The following is a 15,714-nucleotide window of genomic DNA, read 5'->3' as shown; positions in this document are numbered from 1 at the left end:
AATTCCACAAATTAACTTTTAACAAGGCACACCTTTAATTGAAATGCATTCCAGGTGACTACCTTATGAAGCTGGTTAAGATAATGCCATGACTGTGCAAAGCTGTCATCAAGGCAAAGGTAGTCTACTTTGAAGAATCTCAATTGAAAAACGAGTTTTAATGACTCCAACCTAAGTGTATGTAAACTTCCGACTTCAACTGTATAACATAACCGTGGCCTTGCTCATATGTGAAATCCCCTGCTGGCTTCGACCCTGCCAGACTAGTCTCTGTTGACGTGTGTCTCAACCCTGCCAGACTAGTGTCTGTTTACATGTGTCTCAACCCTGGGAAATGCTCATGCCAAAAGGAGGGCCTTGAGTGGCTCATCAATAACTTCTGGTAATGCATTTCAAACTGAATGTATCAATGTGTGTGAGATGGTGTGTTTCAATGTTGGTCATATCAGGGAGCTGTTTAAAGCCATTGTGCTCTAGCTAGCTAGGGGGTTATTTCTATCATTTAATCTCAGTGCTTAAGCTCCTGTAAACCAATGTTGTTTTGTTATACTATGCTTTGCATTATACGAAGTCCAGTCTATACTGCACTCTAAGAAAAAAGGTGCTATTCAGAACCAAAAAGGGTTCTTTGGCTGTCCCCATAGGATTACCTTTTGAAGAGCCCCTTTTGGTTCCAGGTAGAACCCTTTCCACAGAGGGTTCTACATGGAACCCAAAAGAGTTAACCTCTCTGGGATATGTGGGACGGTAGCGTCCCACCTGGCCAACATCCAGTGAAAATGCAGAGCGCCAAATTCAAATAAATTACTATAAAAATGAAACTTTCATGAAATCACACATTCAATATATCAAATTAAAGCTACACTTGTTGTGAATCCAGCCAACGTGTCAGATTTCAAAAATGCTTTACAGCGAAAGCAAACAATACTATTATCTGAGGATAGCACCCCAGCAAACAATCACATTCCATCATATTTCAACCCTCCCGGCGCGACACAAAGGCAGAAATAAATATATAATTCATGCCTTACCTTTGACGAGCTTCTTCTGTTGGCACTCCAATATGTCCCATAAACATCACAAATGATCCTTTTGTTTGATTAATTCCGTCGATATATATCCAAAATGTCCTTTTATTTGGCGGGTTTGATCCAGAAAAACATCGGTTCCAACTCGCTCAACATGACTACAAACGTTACCTGAAAGCTTTGTCCAAACATTTCAAACTACTTTTGTAATACAACTTTAGGTATTCCTAAAGTCCGGAGCCTCCAGCGACGGTCTCCAGTCCGGAGCCTCCAGCGACGGTCCCCAGTCCGGAGCCTCCAGCGACGGTCCCCAGTCCGGAGCCTGCAGCGACGGTTCCCAGTCCGGGGCATCCAGCGACGGTTCCCAGTCCGGAGCCTCCAGCGAGGGTCTCCATTCCGGAGCTTACAGGGGGGGTTCCTACCCTGGAGTCCCCGACGGCGATCTACGGTCCAGAGGTCCCGGCGACGATCCCTGCACCAGAGGCGCCACCGAAGTGGGGGGAGCCTCAAGCGGAGCGGGGTCTGCGTCCCGCACCGGAGTCTCCACCGAGAGTAGATGCCCACCCAGACCCTCCCATATAGGTTCAGGTTTGCGGCCGGAGTCCGCACCTTTGGGGGGGGGGGGGGTACTGTCACGCCCTGACCTTAGAGATCCTTATTATTCTCTATGTTTGGTTAGGTCAGGGTGTGACTCGGGTGGGAAAGTCTAGGTTTTCTATTTCTTTGTTTTTGGCCGAGTGTGGTTCCCAATCAGAGGCAGCTGTCTATCGTTGTCTCTGATTTGGGATCATATATAAGTTGTCATTTTCCTTTTGGGTTTTGTGCGATCTTGTTTTCTGTTTAGTGTCTGTGTCTGACAGAACTGTTCACTTTCGTTTTTTGTCTTTGTTATTTTGTTTTGGTGTCATCAATAAAAAGACGATGTACGCCTACCACGCTGCGCCTTGGTCCACTCTTCATTCTACAAACGAGAGTCGTTTCAAATACATAATTCTCTCTACTATTATTCTGATTTTTCACATTCTTAAAATAAAATGGCCATCCTAACTGACCTTAGACAGGGAATTTTTACTAGGATTAAATGTCAGGAATTGTGAAAAACTGAGTTTAAATGTATTTGGCTAAGGTGTATGTAAACTTCTGACTTCAACTGTAGCTGGCACCAAAGAATGCTGTACACAAAAGGAGTTACGTTGTGTACAGTATTTGTAATTTACCCCTGAAATCATATTTGCCATTCCAGTGTGTGGGTTGTTGTCTTATTTGAGGTAGTGTGTCATTGGGGCTAATGATGATAATTAGGTTGTCTTCCCACTATCATTAAGCTGTAATGATAGACATTTTTGAAAATTCAACATCTACTCTGTCTGCACAGTTTCCCAGGCAACCACCAGAATGATTTGATGCAAAATGAGCTTTCCCAGGGCAAAGAAGGGGGATATCGGCCTTGTCTCAGGATTGTAAGTTGGTGGTTGAGGATTTCCCTCTAGTGGTGCGGGGGCTGTGCTTTGGCAAAGTGGGTGGGGTTATATCCTTCCTATTTGGCCCTGTCCGGGGGTTTCTTCGGATGGGGCCACAGTGTCTCCTGACCGCTCCTGTCTCAGCCTCCAGTATTTATGCTGCAGTAGTTTGTGTCGGGGGGCTAGGGTCAGTTGGTTACCTGGAGTACTTCTCCTGTCTTATCCAGTGTCCTGTGTGAATTTAAGTATGCTCTCTCTAATTCTCTCGTTCTCTCTTTCTCTCTGTGAACCTGAGCCCTAGGACCATACGTCAGGACTACCGGGCATGATGACACCTTGCTGTCCCCAGTCCGCCTGGCCTTGCTGCTATTCCAGTTTCAACTGTTCTGCCTGTGGTTACGGAACCCCTACCTGTCCCAGACCTGCTGTTTTCAACTCTTAATGATCGGCTATGAAAAGCCAACTGAGATTTATTCCTGATTATTATTTGACCATGCTTGTCATTTATGAACATTTTGAAAATCTTGGCTCTCTCTAATTTTCTCCTTCTCTCTTTCTTTCTCTCGGAGGACCTGAGCCCTAGGACCATACGTCGGGACTACCGGCCGTGGTGACTCCTTGCTGTCCCCAGTCCGCCTGGCCTTGCTGCTATTCCAGTTTCAACTGTTCTGCCTGCGGTTATGGAACCCCTACCTGTCCCAGACCTGCTGTTTTCAACTCTTAATGATCGGCTATGAAAAGCCAACTGAGATTTATTCCTGATTATTATTTGACCATGCTTGTCATTTATGGAAATTTTGAAAATCTTGGCTCTCTCTAATTTTCTCCTTCTCTCTTTCTTTCTCTCGGAGGACCTGGGCCCTAGGACCATGCGTCGGGACTGCCGCCCGTGGTGACTCCTTGCTGTCCCCAGTCCGCCTGGCCTTGCTGCTATTCCAGTTTCAGCTGTTCTGCCTGCGGTTATGGAACCGCCACCTGTCCCAGACCTGTTGTTTTTCAACTCTTGATGATCGGCTATGAAAAGCCAACTGAAAATTATTCATGATTATTATTTGACCATGCTTGTCACTTATGAACATTTTTGAACATCTTGGCATAGTTCTGTTATAATCTCCACCCGGCACAGCCAGAAGAGGACTGGCCACCCCTCATAGCCTGGTTCCTCTCTAGGTTTCTTCCTAGGTTTTGGCCTTTCTAGGGAGTTTTTCCTAGCCACCGTGCTTCTACACCTGCATTACTAGCTGTTTGGGGTTTTAGGCTGGGTGTCTGTACAGCACTTCGAGATATTAGCTGATGTACGAAGGGCTATATAAAATAAAATTGATTCATATGCTGTGAAACTCCAACATACTGCAAGACATAGTTATTCATTTAAAATCTGCATCAATTGAGCATTTCAGGCATACAAAAATTACAAATACAATCGTTCGCAAAAACGTGTACAACCAAATATTGCATATTTCGAATTGAGTACTTGAAAAACACCAGAAAACACATTGTAGAATGAGTAGATCACTACATCAACGAATTGATAGCATCATAACTCAGAACAGGAAATAAAGGAAATAAAATTCTCAACCCATTAAATGTTGTTACATTTTAACAAACATTTCCCTTTTCAAAAACATTACAGGCTAGGTAGACAGGCTCCTGGATCTCCTTTTCAACGAGGTCACCCTTGATCCAGCGACGTATGTGGGGAAGCTGTGTGAGTTGTCCATCCCAGGAACCTTGTCTACCCATTGTGACAGGCCTGACAAGGAGGAGGCCATAGCTGGATTTGGCTTGCTCTTAAATTTTGGGGGTGACTGGAGCCAAGTGGATGACTGAAGCCTGCTTGATTGAAGTGGGGTACATGGCTCCCCTTCCTCTCCCGCTTCTCTCCCCAGCAATCTCTGTAGTTGGTTGCATTTCCTAAAGCCTAAGTAATTCACTTTTACGTGATATGATATCACATTTTATGGCTTTGTATAGTTTTTTTTTAAACATTCAGGTGGGAGATGAGCGTTGCAAATTGCACGAACAAATGGTGTCCTGCACTCTGTAGAGCGGCCGGGTGCCTATAAAAGGCTTATTGCTCTAATTATTTTTGTCCCCCATGATGAGCTCAGGGACGGGACTGTGCATCTCTGTCCGTTCGTACGTTCGTTTGTATGTTTGTTAGGCACACGCGATATCTCAGACAGCGTTTGCCTGATTTTGGCGAAAGTTGGGTGAATGATGCGTCTTGCTATAAAGATCCATCATTTACAAAATTACACTGATTGGCCCAAGGGGGCGCTATCATAATCAACCGTACGTATGTAAGTCACAAGCAATATCTCAAACACCACTGGCCCGATTTTGACAAAACTTGGGTAAATGATGCGGCTTGTCATAGAGATCCGGCATTAAAAAAAATACACTGATAGGCCCAAGGGGGACGCTATAGTAATCAACTGAAACACCAAACTTTGAACAAGCATATCTCCTGTCCAGTTCGAGCTTGAATTGTTGCCACTAATTGGCCCCCATTGGGCAACAGTAAGCAAGGCCTTGTTTAATGTCAAATGATGTCTCACCATTATTTCTAAACTTTATTTCTCATGAGTGTTCATCTTGATACATTTTTCCTCTATGCTGGCCTATTGTAAATGATCAAATAAATGTCTGATCAATACATACAATTCTAAGCATATTGTCATTTATAATGCTAATACAGAGACACCAATAAATTGTCCAGTACACTTATTGTTTGTTGTTTTCATGTACATTCCCTTATGCCTAAGCTTGCAAGGTGACTCGGGCTTTACTAATTATTGTGAAGAAGTGTATCAGTGAACTGTATTCTTTAATTAGCTACAAAACAATATAAATGCAATTGTGTATTGCTGCTGTTTTTCTGATATCCAACAGTCCATGATCAGCTCTGTTGACCAAGAGATCATTTTGCATAATGACATGTGGCCTATTGTTTACCTTGTTACCTGGAAACGACCACAAGGGTTTTCAAAGAGCTGTCAGTCAAGGTGAGCTTATGAATATAAGCTCCCCGCCCACTCAGCCTGTTATTCAGGGCTTCCTGAAAGTTAGAGATGAGAGAAGACACCATTTCTTCAATTCTGAGCATTTTAATAGTGTAAAAATATAATGGGTGATGTTTTGGTCATTCAAAGCCTATTATTACGTGGGAAATAGGATGACTGTGAGGGACCTTAAAGATTAGGGAGGACATCATTTTTTATGAGCATGACCTTATTTATACTGAACAAAAGATTGTACACAACATGTGACAATTTCAACGATTTTACTGAGTTACAGTTAATATATGGAAATCAGTCAAATTAAATATATTCATTAGGCCCTAATCTATGGATTTCACATGACTGGGCAGGGGGGCACCCATGGGTGGACCTGGGAGGTTATACCCACTTGGGAGACTGGCCCAACCACTGGGGAGCAAGGCCCTGCCAATCAGAATGAGTTTTCCCCCACAAAAGAGATTTATTACAGACAGACAAACTCTTCAGTTTCGTCAGCTGTCCAGGTGGCTGGTCTCAGATGATCCCGCAGGTGAAGAAGCCGGATGTGGCGGTCCTGGGCTGGCATGGTTACACATGGTCTGCGTTTGTGAGGCTGGTTGGACGTACTGCCAAGTTCTCAAAAAACGACGTTGGAGGCAACTTATGGTAGACAAATTAACATTACATTCTCTCTCTGGCAACAGCTGTGGTGGACATTTCTGCAGTCAGCATGCCAATTGCACACTCCCTCAAAACTAGAGACATCTGTGGCATTGTGTTGTGTGACAAAACTGCACATTTTAGAGTGGCCTTTTTATTGTGGCCACTTCTGTATGCTGTTTAATCAGTTTCTTGATATGCCACACCTGCTAGGTGGATGGTTTATCTTGGAAAAGGAGAAATGCTCACTTACAGGGATGTAAACAAATGTGTGCACAAAATAAGAGAAATACGCTTTTTGTGCATATGGAAAAAATGTGAGATATTTTATTTCAGCTCATTAAACATGAGACCAACACTTTACATGTTACATTTATATTTTGGTTCAGTAAATATTACAGCATATTGGATGACTGTCATTCATATTCCATTCACCCAGCTAAATGTAACATCGATAGGTTTAGGTTACTACATGATGCCTGAATTTGCCCTATACCCATCCTGTTGCTAAAACCTAGCCTACAAATTAATTTTCATAATGTAGGTGCACAGGTTGAGAGACAAATTGGAGTAATTAAGGTGATAAACAGTGACACATTCAATACCACCTTGCACACTCTTGCCTGCGTCTAGCTGATCTAGGATGTAATCATTAGTTCAAACAGTTCCAAATGTTCTGTTTGGTTACTAAAATAAGTGTTTCTATTGGACAAATTCAGGTAGTTCCCTCACCTTCTGTTTGCTTCCGTTTAAGAAACTTTTTGTCACAGAATCAGCAGAATGAATACACCTATGATAACCTGCATACCCAGTTTACTTTCACCCCCAATCCAATCCATGTGTACAATCACGCAGTACAGTGTACAACAACCAGTTTAGCAGTTACACCGGCGGGCCCCGGTAGCAATAAATTAATAAAACTGAAAGCTTACCTTGACTTTGAAGAATTGCCGTGTTGGCTATGCCAGCTAGCTAACATAAATAGCATTACTCTATGTTTGAGTCAGATTGTTGAGTAGGCTAAATTAACTGCATTAGCTAAGTAAGTAAAAGGTAAACTAAGCAGAAGGAAAAATACAACTCTCTCTCCCGCTCTCTTTCTCTGTGCTGCTTTTCCTTAATTTTTGAAGAATTTGTTCAAAACTGTTCAACTTTTATATTTCTCTCTTTTTGAGTCAACTACTCACCACAATTTATGGACTGCAGGGCTAGCTAGCTGTAGCTTATGCTTACAGTACTGGATTCATTCTCTGATCCTTTGATTGGATGGACATGTCAGTTCATACTGCAAGAGCTCTGATAGGTTGGAGAACATCCTCCGGAAGTCGTCATAATTACTGTGTAAATCTATGGAAGGGAATGAGAACCATGAGCCTCCTAAGTTTTTGTACCTACTGTACAGGAGGATGGAAAATAGCTGTCCTCCAGCTAAACCATGGTGCTACCCTAGAGGGTGCTGTTGAGGCCACTGTAGACCTTCATTGTAAAACAATGTGTTTTAATCAGTTATTTGGTGGCATATTTATTAGTGTAGTTTTATCTAAAATGTCAATGTTATACAAATGTTATTTGTATGAAATTCACTGAGTAGGATGGTGTTTGTGTGTGTGTGTGTGTTTAAGAAACCCACCTCTGTTCAGTAAACCACCATCCACCAACTTTCCTTTCAATAACAGGAGTTGATAGTGAGGTAAGCAAGCATGTTACACACAACATCCAGGAGGAACATTGATGGTCATTGTGCATTTCCTACATACTAATTCATAGTCTGTATGGAGTGCAGCTGCAGGGCTGGTTACAACAGAGCTCTCTGGCCATGTCAAGTCCCTGTCAAGTCCCTTGGGTCTGCTTCCCAAATGGCACCCTACACCCTACACCCTAAATAGGGCTCTGGTGGAAGTAGTGCACTATGTAGGGAATAGCGTGCCATTTGGGACATACTCTATGACTCTCCCGCTCTCCCTCCATGTTGCTGTTGTGTAGCATCACGCTGTAGGCTGGGTAAGGAAGGTGTTGACCTCTGGTGACCTGCAGCTTGGCTTCCATTGGAGGAAAGAACGTTGCTTCATCCTCACTGCGTCAGGGTCAAATAATTGGTAGTTTGTAGTTTCCTGCAGCTTCAGTCAGATGTCTGCTGGTGCACTGGAGATGATGGGGTGATAAAGGAGAATTCAGGTTTGTAGGAGGATGCTGCAGTTTGAAGAATTTCATAAGTGTTATTTGATGGTTTAAAGACCACAGAAAAAATTGCAGTTTCGAAAAACTGGACTGTTATGTTTTCCTAATGTTTATCATTTTGTTTTGCAGCCCAAAATTTTCTGAAGAACATGATGTAATACCAAGGTTATTTTGTCTTATTTTTATTGTATATTTACAATAGCCTATATGTCCAATTGATTTAGTGAAATACAATCTGTTTCTACAACATGCCTTTACGTTCAGGATAGTGTCATGGCTCTGTCTTCCTGTCTTCTCCTGTAAGAAGAGAAATTGTCCTGTGTCCTCCTTTGATTCCTACAGATTTAGGATCTTAATTTGAGGAGGTTTGCTGCATCAGGAAAATAATCCTGTAGCAACAGGAAATGTGAATTATGTGGATTATAACTAATGGACATTTTTGTAGGAGTTGTTACATTTCAAAGTGGAAATTACAAACTTCAGAAGCCTTTTAAAACCTCAAATGTACACTACAAGTTTAACATTTTCTGCATTGCAGGAAAGTTCTCCAGCAATGAAGATCCTACAGCTGTATGTGTCACTCTGACTGACACACTCTCTGACTGACACGCTTTCTGACAGGTGTGCTTAAAATTGTGAAAATTGTGCATGAGAATCTAGTCAGTCTCAATCCCTAGCCCAGGGCAGTAGAACGCCAGAGACAGAAGTCAGTCTCAATCCCTAGCCCAGGGCAGTAGAACGCCAGAGACAGAAGTCAGTCTCAATCCATAGCCCAGGGCAGTAGAACGCCAGAAACAGAATTCAGTCTCAATCTCTAGCCCAGGGCAGTAGAACGCCAGAGACAGAAGTCAGTCTCAATATCTAGCCCAGGGCAGTAGAACGCCAGAAACAGTAGTCAGTCTCGATCTCTAGCCCAGGGCAGTAGAACGCCAGAGACAGAAGTCAGTCTCAATCTCTAGCCCAGGGCAGAAGAACGCCAGAGACAGAAGTCAGTCTCGATCTCTAGCCCAGGGCAGTAGAACGCCAGAGACAGAAGTCAGTCTCGATCTCTAGCCCAGGGCAGTAGAACGCCAGAGACAGAAGTCAGTCTCAATCTCTAGCCCAGGGCAGTAGAACGCCGGAGACAGAAGTCAGTCTCAATCTCTAGCCCAGGGCAGTAGAACGCCAGAGACAGAAGTCAGTCTCAATCTCTAGCCCAGGGCAGTAGAACGCCAGAAACAGTAGTCAGTCTCGATCTCTAGCCCAGGGCAGTAGAACGCCAGAGACAGAAGTCAGTCTCAATCTCTAGCCCAGGGCAGTAGAACGCCAGAGACAGAAGTCAGTCTCAATCTCTAGCCCAGGGCAGTAGAACGCCAGAGACAGAAGTCAGTCTCAATCTCTAGCCCAGGGCAGTAGAACGCCAGAGACAGAAGTCAGTCTCGATCTCTAGCCCAGGGCAGTAGAACGCCAGAGACAGAAGTCAGTCTCGATCTCTAGCCCAGGGCAGTAGAACGCCAGAGACAGAAGTCAGTCTCGATCTCTAGCCCAGGGCAGTAGAACGCCAGAGACAGAAGTCAGTCTCAATCTCTAGCCCAGGGCAGTAGAACGCCAGAGACAGAAGTCAGTCTCAATCTCTAGCCCAGGGCAGTAGAACGCCAGAAACAGTAGTCAGTCTCGATCTCTAGCCCAGGGCAGTAGAACGCCAGAGACAGAAGTCAGTCTCAATCTCTAGCCCAGGGCAGTAGAACGCCAGAGACAGAAGTCAGTCTCGATCTCTAGCCCAGGGCAGTAGAACGCCAGAGACAGAAGTCAGTCTCGATCTCTAGCCCAAGGCAGTAGAATGCCAGAGACAGAAGTCAGTCTCGATCTCTAGCCCAGGGCAGTAGAATGCCAGAGACAGAAGTCAGTCTCGATCTCTAGCCCAAGGCAGTGGAACACCCTATTTAGTGCACTACTTTTGACGAGGGGGACCAGGGACCATAGGGCTCTGGTCAAAAGTGGTGTACTCTATAGAGAAAAGGGTGCCATTTGAAAAACATAAACATAAACCCCACCAACTGATACAGAAAAAGGACACTGATAATGAAGATAGAGAACCAAATATAACATAGGCTACTGCGCTGAGGTGTCAGGCTACTGCGCTGAGGTGTCAGGCAGGCAGCAGAGAGAAACCTCTGACAAACCAGGCAGTGTCTTAAGCGAGCATGCCCTTTGTTGTCGCGCTAAACAGACACAGACGGGCTGAGATCTGTTGTTGTTCTCACTTTCTTCTGTCTTCAACCATTCACTATTTCTTTCCCTCTTTTAGCCAGAGGTGATAAACCTGGCCTCCTTTACTCCTCCTCGGCCGACTTTCTTCTTCCCTTCTTCCTCTGGCCATTTGTTATCTCCTCTTTGGATGCGTCCTAAATAGCACCCTATTCCCTAATAGTACGCTACTTTTGACCAAACCCCCATTGATTAGAGCCCAAAAGCAGTGCACTATAAAGGGAATAGGGTGCCATTTGGGAGTCAGACACAGACTCTGTTGTGTTTGAAAAGGGCAAGGCGGCTGAGCAGTCTCTGGGTTGGCTGAGCAGTTTGCCCTGCAGTGCCACGCCGTGCCACGGGCCATGCCCGCCTCAGCTGCTCCATCACCGAGGGAGTGGACTAACGCCGTCTGACTGCACTTAGCTGTGTTTCTCTGAGACAGTCATATCAAATCAGCCTGGACACTGGGACATCACAGATCACAGATCACATGCCCCTCACTACTTTAAGCAGTTTTGGATGCATCCCAAATGGCACCCTATTCCTTATTATATTCCCTATTCCCCTATGGGTCCTTTTCAAAATGTGTGCACTACATAAGGAGTAGGGTGTCATTTGGGACATAGGCTTTGTTGCCATCTTGCAACGTTTTTTTCTGTTATCGAGTGATGTTATGATTTGCTGCAGTATTTTCCATCAGCTCTGCTGCCACATTTGTGTCGGGTAACAGGGTCCTATTACAACTTATGGTCTCCCTCGATCTGGACAGTTTTTTTTTCTTTAGGCCTCCCCCTCCCCTCCTAGGTTTTGTCCATCCTATTCTTCATCCTTACCTCTGAATTTGAATCTTCCAGATAATAGGCTTTGACTTCTGGCTGCACGTTTATGGGTCTTTTCATGTTATCAGCTTAGCTCATAGCGTGGAGCGGCTGAACACAGAGTTCTAGTGACAGGCCAGCCAGTCAGCAAGGCCGGCCTGTCAGGCAGGAGCTCTCATACGCTAATGATTTCCCTTTAGTCTGTTTTCTGTCTCATTGGCCGTTTCCTTCAAAAACAAATTGCTCATTTAAATTCTCATGCCTGGGGCATTTTGGTCTTCAAATATTGTTGGAAAGTGAAAGGATTAGGCAAAATATGCTTTTTTAAAATGTTAATATATTTTCTGGTTCACTTTCTCCTCTGAGGCCAATTAGGGAGTCTCTGCTGGCTGTATTAATGTCAAACTGACATCCCCCTGCTATAATTACACAGAGCTTGAAACCTAACTTTCACTGGCGGGGAGATGAGGAGCACACCTTGCAGTGACACACATTCTCTCTGCCAGCTTTTGATCATTTAATCATTGCTTGCTTTCTTTCCCTCTTTTCTCTTTTCTCCCCCCACTTCCTTCTACTCGCTGGATGATTTCACCTTGATTCTCTCTCTCTCTCTGTGTTGCAAAATGCGGTGTTATTTCATTATTCACAGTTGTGTTTTGCCTGGGCTTATTAGTGACATCGTCTCTCCACTTTGCTTCTGCCTGGTGAGGAGGAACTGATGGTCCCTTCAGGTGCAGATACCATATGTACATTGTTTACTTACTTTATTCACAATTTACATTGTGTTGTTTGTGTTTTCCCCTTGTTTTTACAACAGCAGCCAGCATGGAGTGAGCGTGCTGTCAGTGAGTTGAGGGATGGGTAACGTGTGGCGCCATGACCCGCCGATCCTCCCTCATTGTGCTGGCATTGTGTGTCAGGAGAAGGGAGACTTGTAATGATGGTTAACACTTCTTTCCCATGAATATGAATGCTCCCACAATGCACCCCTGTACAGCTACAGGATGGCAGCTCCATTAGTGATGTGTTGATGCTCTATCCTCTCCTCTCTCCATCCCTGCCAGTTGCCATGGCTCCTCATACACAGCCAAATACGCATTGAATCAAATGTAGACATATCTATCCAAATTGGTGACTTCATTAAGGAGTTAGGGCCATCTTAGTCAAACAAGGAATAAATGTGCTAACTACCACTGAGAATTATGGGATTCTGCTATTAGACACTAATTGGACAACTGGACCCGGCTAATAATGAAGAAGAAGCTATGTTAAGTTATATTTGTTTTTTATGTCTGTTTTAATTTAGACCGTTTTTGAGCAGACATCAGTTTGTCCAATATTTGTTTTTATTTTGTGATTTATATTGAATATATAAATACATAAAGACTATGGCTGGAATTCACTCGCACTCACCACAGCAATCTTTAAACAGTATTGTTAATTTCTGCATTAAATATTTACTTGAACAGCTTAAACAGCATTGCTATGGTTATAAAGTAATTAGTTATTAGTTAATTTACAAGTAATTACACATTACTGTAATTTATAAGTGCATATAAATCAATGATGTAGAGCCCTCAAATTCAACTCTGGACCTCAAAACCTTTTCTAATGCTTGTTTTCATTGTTCCAATCTCATCAGGGTCCAGGACACCAGGTAGGGGCAATTAATTATCAGGTAGAACAGAAACCCAGCAGGTTCCGAACCTCGTAGAGTAAGAGTTGAATTCCCCCGATGTAGAGAATAATTCGAAGACAGTTTTTTTCTTATGGATAATGGAAACCTTTCCAGTTTTTGTATGTTTCCCAGAGAGCAGTGCAGTCTGTGAAGGCAACACAACACACTGAGAGCAGTGCAGGCTGTGAAGGCAACACAACACACTGAGAGCAGTGCAGGCTGTGAAGGCAACGCAACACACTGAGAGCAGTGCAGGCTGTGAAGGCAACGCAACACACTGAGAGCAGTGCAGGCTGTGAAGGCAACGCAACACACTGAGAGCAGTGCAGGCTGCGAAGGCAACGCAACACACTGAGAGCAGTGCAGGCTGTGAAGGCAACACAACACACTGAGAGCAGCTTAAAAGATTGAACATCCCATCAGTAAAGCTGTTATTACCATTAGAATACATTTTACTGTGCAGAACACAAAACAGCTACGCTTTCTCTTAGAGTAAAGTATGGTTCGAATATACAGTACCAGTAAAACGTTTGGACACACCTACTCATTCCTGGGTTTTTCTTTATTTTTACTATTTTCTACATTATAGAATAATAGTGAAGACATCAAAACTATGAAATAACACATATGGAATCAAGTAGTAACCAAAAAAGAGTTAAACAAATCAAAATATATTTTATATTTGAGATTCTTCAAAGTTGCCACCCTTTGCCTTGATGACAGCTTTGCACACTCTTGGCATTCTCTCAACCAGCTTCATAAGGTAGTCACCTTGGTTTTTTATGTAACTTAGTGCGGAGATCCAAGCGGGATCAAATTCGACAACATCCGGTGAAATCAGAGGGCGCCAAATTCAAAATACAAAATTGTAATATTAAACATTCATGAAAATACAAGTGTCATACCTGACTCTTTAGCTTAGAATCTTGGTAATCGAACTCCATTGTCAGGTCTCAAAAAGGCTTTACGGCGAAATCATAGCATTTGATTGTCTGAGGACAGCGCCTTACATTAGCATATTTTCCAAACCAGCACAGGCGTCACCAAATAACAAATAGCGATACAATAAATCACTTACTTTTGAAGATCTTCCTCTGTTTGCAATCCCAAGGGTCCCAGCTACACAATGAATGGTCATTTTGTTCGATAAAGTCACTCTTTATATCCCAAAAACGCTGTTTAGTTGGTACCATTGAATTCAATAATCCAGTCCTTCAACATGCATACAAAGGATTCCAAAAAGTTACCAGCAAAGTTCATCCAAACGAGTCAAACAATGTTTTTTATTAATCCTCAGGTTGTCTAATATCTAAATAAACGATAATATTTCAGACGAAGATTACTATGTTCAACAGCAAAGGAAAAGAACGAAAAGCGCGCCCACGTTCACGCGCGTAAAAAGACTACTTTTGCCCTGGCGCTCAACTTGGAAAGACTACAAATACTTCTTAATTTAAAAAAAACAAGCCTAAAACCTTGTATAAAGACTGTTGACATCTACTGGAAGCTAAAGGAACTGCAATCTGGGAGGCGGAAATTAGATCTTTCAATAGCATTGCATTGGAAGCAAATTATTTTTTTCCCAGATCAATTTTCCTCGGGTTTTCGCCTGCTATATCGGTTATGTTATACTCACAGACATTATTTTAACAGTTTAAGAAAACGTCAGAGTGTGTTCTATCCAATTCTACCAAATATATGCATATCCTAGCTTCTGGGCCTGAGTAACAGGCAGTTTACTTTGGGCACATCAGACAGGCAGAAATTCAGGAAACTAGCCTTACTCGCAGAGAGGTTAACCTTGATTTAACTAGGCAAGTCAGTTAAGAACAAATTCTTATTTATAATGACGGCCTAGGAAGAGTGGGTTAACTGCCTTTTTCAGGGGTAGAACGACAGATTTTTATCTTGTCAGCTTGGGGATTACGATCTAGCAACCTTCTGGTTACTGGCCCAACGCTCTAACCACTAGGCTACCTGCCGCTCCGTTAATTGAATGCATTTCAATTAACAAGTGTGCCTTGTTAAATGTTATTTTATGGAATTTCTTTCCTTCTTAATGCGTTTGAGCCAATCAGTTGTGTTGTGACAAGGTAGAGATGATATACAGAAGATTGACGTATTTGGTAAAACACCAAATACATATTATGACAAGAACAGATCAAATAAGCAAAGAGAAACAACAGTCCATCATTACTTTAAGACATGAAGGTCAGTCAATCCGGAAATTTCAAGAACTTTGAAAGTTTCTTCAAGTGCAGTCGCAAAAACCATCAAAGTGCTATGATGAAACTGGCTCACATGAGGACCGCCACAGGAAAGGAAGACCCAGAGTTAACTCTGCTGCAGAGGATAAGTTCATTAGAGTTACCAGCCTCAGAAATAGGCAATTAACTCCACCTCAGATTGAAGCCCAAATAAATGCTTCACAGAGTTCAAGTAACAGATATATCTCAACATCAACTGTTCAGAGGAGACTGCGTGAATCAGGCCTTCATGGTCAAATTGCTGCAAAGAAACCACTACTAAAGGACACCAATAAGTAGAAGAGACTTGCTTGTGCCAAGAAACACGAGCAATGGACATTAGACCAGTGGAAATCTGTCCTTAGGTCTGATGAGTCCAAATTTTTGATTTTTGGTTTCAACCGCCATGTCTTTG

Source organism: Salvelinus alpinus, chromosome 16, assembly GCF_045679555.1.
Source record: "Salvelinus alpinus chromosome 16, SLU_Salpinus.1, whole genome shotgun sequence".
Lineage (NCBI taxonomy): Eukaryota > Metazoa > Chordata > Actinopteri > Salmoniformes > Salmonidae > Salvelinus > Salvelinus alpinus.
The sequence above is the reverse complement of the archived record's forward strand: the minus strand, read 5'-3'. Positions refer to the sequence as shown.